The sequence below is a fragment of the Oncorhynchus mykiss genome, chromosome 8, assembly GCF_057628025.1.
Source record: "Oncorhynchus mykiss isolate SJ-2025 chromosome 8, ASM5762802v1, whole genome shotgun sequence".
Lineage (NCBI taxonomy): Eukaryota > Metazoa > Chordata > Actinopteri > Salmoniformes > Salmonidae > Oncorhynchus > Oncorhynchus mykiss.
The window spans coordinates 22,371,134-22,377,783 of NC_143029.1; positions in this window are offsets into that span (position 1 = coordinate 22,371,134).

Genomic DNA, 6,650 nt, shown 5'->3' on the forward strand with positions numbered 1-6,650 from the left:
GTGTGTTGCTGTTGTTGTTATTAGTTCTACTACCACTACTGCCCACAGTCCTTGGGAGCGGGCCGTGTCAGTGGCACTGGGTTATCCTCAAAGCGGGAGAAGAAGGTGGTTAACTTGTCCGGGTAGGGAGACGTTGGTGTCCAGGACATGGCTGGTTTTCCATGAGCAACCTACACAACATACACTTAGTATTACTTTCTTAGCTGCAGTAAAAACTAGGCAAAAAAAGAAACGTCCTCTCACTATCAACCGTGTTTATTTTCAGCAAACTTAACATGTGTAAATATTTGTATGAACATAACAAGATTCAACAACTGAGACAGGAACTGAACAAGTTCCACAGACATGTGACTAACAGAAATGTAATAATGTGTCCCTGAACAAAGGGGGGGGGGGGTTAAAATCAAAAGTAACAGTAACAGTCCGTATCCGGTGTGGCCACCAGCTGCATTAAGTACTACAGTGCATCTCCTCCTCATGGACTGCACAAGATTTGCCAGTTCTTGCTGTGAGATGTTACCCCAGTCTTCCACCAAGGCATCTGCAAGTTCCCGGACATTTCTGGTGGGAATTGCCCTAGTCCTCACCTTCCGATCCAACAGGTCCCAGACTGCTCAATGAAATTAAGATCCGGGCTCTTTGCTGGCCATGGCAGAACACTGACATTCCTGTCTTGCAGGACATCACGCACAGAACGAGCAGTATGGCTGGTGGCATTGTCATGCTGGAGGGTCATGTCAGGATGAGCCTGCAGGAAGGGTAACACATGAGGGAGGAGGATGTCTTCCCTGTAACGCACAGCGTTGAGATTGCCTGCAATGACAACAAGCTCAGTCCACTGATACTGTGACACTCCACCTCCAAATCGATCCCGCTCCAGAGTACAGGCCTTGGTGACGATAAACGCGAATCCAACCATCACTCCTGGTGAGACAAAACCGCAACTCGCCAGTGAAGAGCACTTTTTGCTAGTCCTGTCTGGTCCAGTGACGGTTGGTTTGTGTCCATAGGCGATGTTGTTGCCGGTGATGTCTGGTGAGGATCTGCCTTAAAACAGGCCTACAAGCCCTCAGTCCAGCCTCTCTCTGAGCACTGATGGAGGGATTGTGCGTTCCTGGTGTAACTCGGGCAGTTGTTGTGGCCATCCTCTACCTGTCCCGAAGGTGTGGTGTTCGGATGTACCGATCCGGTGCAGTTGTTGTTACACGTGGTCTGCCACTGCGAGGACGATCAGCTGTCCATCCTGTCTCCCTGTCTTAGGCGTCTCACAGTACAGACATGGCAATTTATTATCCTGTCCTCATGGCTCCTTGCAGCATGCCTAAGGCATGTTCACGCAGATGAGCAGGGACCCTGGCGTCTTTCTTTTTGTGTTTTTCAGAGTCTGTAGAAAGGCCTCTTTAGTGTCCTAAGTTTTCATAACTGTGACCTTAATTGCCTACCGTCTGTAAGCTGTTAGTGTCTTAACGACCGTTCCACAGTGCATGTTCTTTAATTGTTTATGGTTCATTGAACAAGCATGGGAAACAGTGTTTAAACCCTTGACAATGAAGATCTGTGAAGTTATTTGGATTTTTACGAATTATCTTTGAATGTCAGGGTCCTGAAAAAGGGGCGTTTCTTTATTTGCTTCGTTTACATATCTCCTTGGCATATCGCATACTTATGCAGCAGCATACAAGGCATTTTTGTACTCTGGAAGGTGGCGCGGTACTTTTTGTGGGCAAAGAAATTGTCATCAAATTGTGTCATCAAAGTCTGGCATTCTCTGGATTTATGGTGCTTTCAAGACAACTGAGAACTCGGAAAAAAACAAGATCAAATCATGACGTCAGTGATCTTCAGGTCGGAGCTCTAGAAAGAGGCCCGAGTTCCTGACTTGGAATTCCGATTTGGATGACCGTTCACAACGTGTTTTCCCAGTTGGAGCTCGTTTTTTTAAGAGATCCCAGTTGTCTTGAACTCAGTGAAGTCTGAGATTTCCAAGTTTCCAGTTGTTTTGAACGTGGCAGAAGTCATGCTGGATTGACAGCATGGCCAATGTATTCCACCTTTTCTGGCCCATGGCATTTAAATGTTTATCCTTTTCAGCTTGGAAAAGAGACCCTTAAACCCAGACTTGGACCACACACCCACTTCACTGAATAGCAGGCTAGTGATTGCTTTGCAACGCTTGCAGTTAACCACTGATTCTTTCCAAACCACTCATTGTTGAATTTGCGATTTCCAACTTGTTGTGTAATGTTTATGTCCTATGGACGATGAGCGCCTATACGTTTTATCTATAATTTCACTTCATATGACAAGGATTGAAAAGGATTTTGCAGTGACATAGTGTCCCCATGAATGACAGAACACTGAGCCAATCACGGCGCAACTAGAGAACATTTCCAACTCCTACGCGCCGTAGTTTCCGCTGCATGCCCCACCACCACAGAAAACATTGGGCTAGGCTAAAACACCTGCATTTTGGAGCTGCCTTACTCAAGCAAAAAAGAGACCATGTTTGTACGCGGCGTTATTAACTTAATGATACTTTTTTTGACATTGTTTGCAAACTGATGTATGACATGTATTAATGCCAGATGTACAAATCGGTCGGCCGTGGACAGGAGTGTATTATCAGCTGAGCACATTAAGCCTAGATGATAGGGGAGATCAAGTGCACCACTAGCGGCTGCCTAGGCTACAGTATTATGCGTGGGAATAAATGGGAAAAGATGTCCAAAAATACAATCATTTTCTGGTGTTTTTACAGTCTATTATGTACAACAATGAAAAGTATTTGCACATATATACACTGAGTGTACAAAACATTAAGAACACCTGCTCTTTCCATGACAGACTGACCAGCTAAATCCAGGTGAAACCTATGATCCCTTATTGATGTCACTTGTTAAATCCACTTCAATTACTGTAGATGACGGGGAGGTGACAGGTTAAATAAGGATTTTTCAACCTTCAGACAATTGGACCATGGATTGTGTATGTGTGCCATTCAGAGGGTGAATGGGCAAAACAAAAGTTTTAAGTGCCTTTGAACGGGGTACGGTTGTAGGTGCCAGGTTCACTCAGGTTCACTCAGAGCATATGTATAATATATTTGTTGTAGTTTATTTTGCTCAGAAAACTTGGTGGGGGGGGGGGCAAATAAAATCACCAGAGGACCAAGTTTGTCTCACATGCCGCCAGTTGGGGAACCCAGATGTAGTCTATCTAAACTCAGCAAAAAAAGAAACATTCCTTTTTCAGGACCCTGTCATTTAAAGATAATTCCTAAAAATTCAAATAACTGCACAGATTTTCACTGTAAAGGGTTTAAACACTGTTTCCCATGCTTGGTCAATGAACCATAAACAATTAATGAACATGCACCTGTGGAACGGTGGAACAGCTTCCAGATGGTAGGCAATTAAGGTCACAGTTATGAAAACTTAGGACACTAAAGAGGCCTTTCTACTGACTCTGAATAACACCAAAAGAAAGATGCCCAGGGTCCCTGATCAGTGTGATTGCGATTGCGTCGTCTACCGCCCCAATAGGTCCACAGATGACGCAATCACAATCACACTGCACACTGCCCTAACCCATCTGGACAAGAGGAATACCTATGTGAGAATGCTGTTTATCGACTACAGCTCAGCATTTAACACCATAGTACCCTCCAAACTCGTCATCCCCCCTAGGTCTCGACCCCGCCCTGTGCAACTGGGTGCTGGACTTCCTGACGGGCCGCCCCCAGGTGGTGATCCTCAACACTGGGGCCCCACAAGGGTGCGTTCTCAGCCCTCTCCTGCTCCCTGTTCACCCACGACTTGCGTGGCCATGCACCCCTCCAACTCAATCATCAAGTTTGCAGAGACTACAGTGTTAGGCTTGATTACCAACAACAACGAGACGGCCTACAGGGAGGAGGTGAGGGCCCTCGGAGTGTGGTGTCAGGAAAATAACCTCACACTCAACGTCAACAATACAAAGGAGATAATCGTGGACTTCAGGAAACAGCAGAGGGAGCACCACCCTATCCACATCGACGGGACAGTAGTGGAGAGGGTAGAAAGTTTTAAGTTCCTCTGCGTACACATCACGGACAAACTTAAATGATCCAACCACACAGACAGCGTGGCGATGAAGGCGCAGTAGCGCCTCTTCAACCTCAGGAGGCGGAAGAAATTCGGCCTGTCACCATAAACACTCACAAACTTTTACAGGTGCACAATCGAGAGCATCCTGTCGGGCTGTATCACCGCCTGGTACGGCAACTGTTCCGCCCATAACCGCAAGGCTCTCCAGTGGGTAGTGAGGTCTGCACAACGAATCACCGGGGGCAAACTACCTGCCCTCCAGGACACCTACACCACTCAATGTCACAGGAAGGCCAAAACGATCATCAAGGACAACAACCACCCGAGCCACTGCCTGTTCACCCCCCTATCATCCAGAAGGCGAGGTCAGTACAGGTGCATCAATGCTGGACCCGAGAGACTGGAAAAACAGCTTCTATCTCAAGGCCATCAGACTGTTAAACTGCCATCACTAACATTGAGTGTCTGCTGCCAACATACTGACTCAACTCCAGACACTTTAATAATGGAAAAATTGATGTAATAAATGTATCACTAGCCACTTTAAACAATGCCACTTCATATAATGTTTACATAGCCTACATTACTCATCTCATATGTATATACTGTACTCTATACCATCTACTGCATCTTGCCTTTGCCATTCGGCCATCACTCATTCATATATTTTTTTATGTACATATTCTTAGTCATTCCTTTACACTTGTGTGAATAAGGTAATTGTTGTGAAATTGTTAGGTTAGATTACTCGTTGGATATTACTGCATTGTCGGAACTAGAAGCACAAGCATTTCGCTACACTCGCATTAACATCTGCTAACCATGTGTATGTGGCAAATCAAATTTGATTTGATCTGCATGAATGTGCCTTAGGCATGCTGCAAGGAGGCATGAGGACTGCAATATATTGCAATGTCTGTACTGTGAGACGCCTAAAACAATGCTACAGGGAGACAGGACGAACAGCTGATCCGAACATCACACCTTCGGGACAGGTACAGGATGGCCACAACAACTGCCCGAGTTACACCAGGAACGCATAATCACTCCATCAGTGCTCAGATTGTCCGCAATAGGCTGAAAGAGGCTGGACTGAGGGCTTGTAGGCCTGTTGTAGTAAGGCAGGCCCTCACCAGACATCACCGGCAACAACGTCGCCTATGGGCACAAACCAACTGTCGCTGGACAAGACAGGACTAGCAAAAAGTGCTCTTCACTGACGAGTCATGGTTTTGTCTCACCAGGGGTGATTGTCGGATTCGCGTTTATCGTCGAAGGAATGAGCGTTACACCGAGGCATGTACTCTGGAGCGGGATCGATTTGGAAGTGGAGGGTCCGTCATGGTCTAGGGCGGTGTGTCACAGCATCATCGGACTGAGCTTGTTGTCATTGCAGGCAATCTCAACGCTGTGCGTTACAGGGAAGACTTCCTCCTCCCTCATGTGTTACCCATCCTGTAGGGTCATCCTGACATGACCCTCCAGCATGACAATGCCACCAGCCATACTGCTCGTTCTGTGCGTGATTTCCTGCAAGACAGGAATGTCAGTGTTCTGCCATTACCAAAGAAGAGCCCGGATCTCAATCCCATTGAGTACGTCTTGAGTACGTGATTTCCTGCAAGACAGGAATGTCAGTGTTCTGCCATTACCAAAGAAGAGCCCGGATCTCAATCCCATTGAGTACGTCTAGGACCTGTTGGATCGGAGGGTAAGGGCTAGGGCTAGGGCTATTCCCACCAGAAATGTCCAGGAACTTGCAGGTGCCTTGGTGGAAGAGTGGGGTAACATCTCACAGCAAGAACTGGCTAATCTTGTGCAGTCCATGAGGAGGAGATGCACTGCAGTACTTAATGCAGCTGGTGGCCACACCAGATACTGACTGTTACTTTTAATTTTGACCCCCCCCCCCCCCCCTCTTTGTTCAGGGACACATTATTACATTTACATTTCTGTTTCTGTTTCTGTCTGTGGAACTTGTTTAGTTTCTGTCTCAGTTGTTGAATCTTGTTATGTTCATACAAATATTTACACATGTTAAGTTTGCTGAAAATAAACTTTTGCCGGGTTTATCTGTCATGCACTAGGTAACCTAATCTTGTAATTTCCCCTCTCAGAACACCTTACCTGTCAATCATATCTGAGTCAAAATGAATGAGGGATGGAGCCATTGCTGTAATTCTTGCAAAAGTAAATTGTAAGTAACTGAAAAGAGATGATTTAGTGAATTGCTCTACAACAAAAGTAGGTAGTTTTGTAAAGTTTGCAAAAGAGGACATGGGTCTCTATTAGCTGATAATTAACCACTAATATTGATTTTAGACACAGATCACAGATCATTTGTCCTAAAAATGCTCTGAAACAAAAAATCTGAAACATTTTCATCTACTTTTATTTATTGCATAGACATGTTACTCAACACTTCTGTCTCTGCCTTTAATTTCTAGTAAGGTTTTTGAGATGTGTCTGTTTATGCATACAAAGTGAGGTGACATCACAAAACATTATTGATTAGAATACAAATGCCTCATACAGTATAAAAAGGAGTTATGGATGAAAAATTCT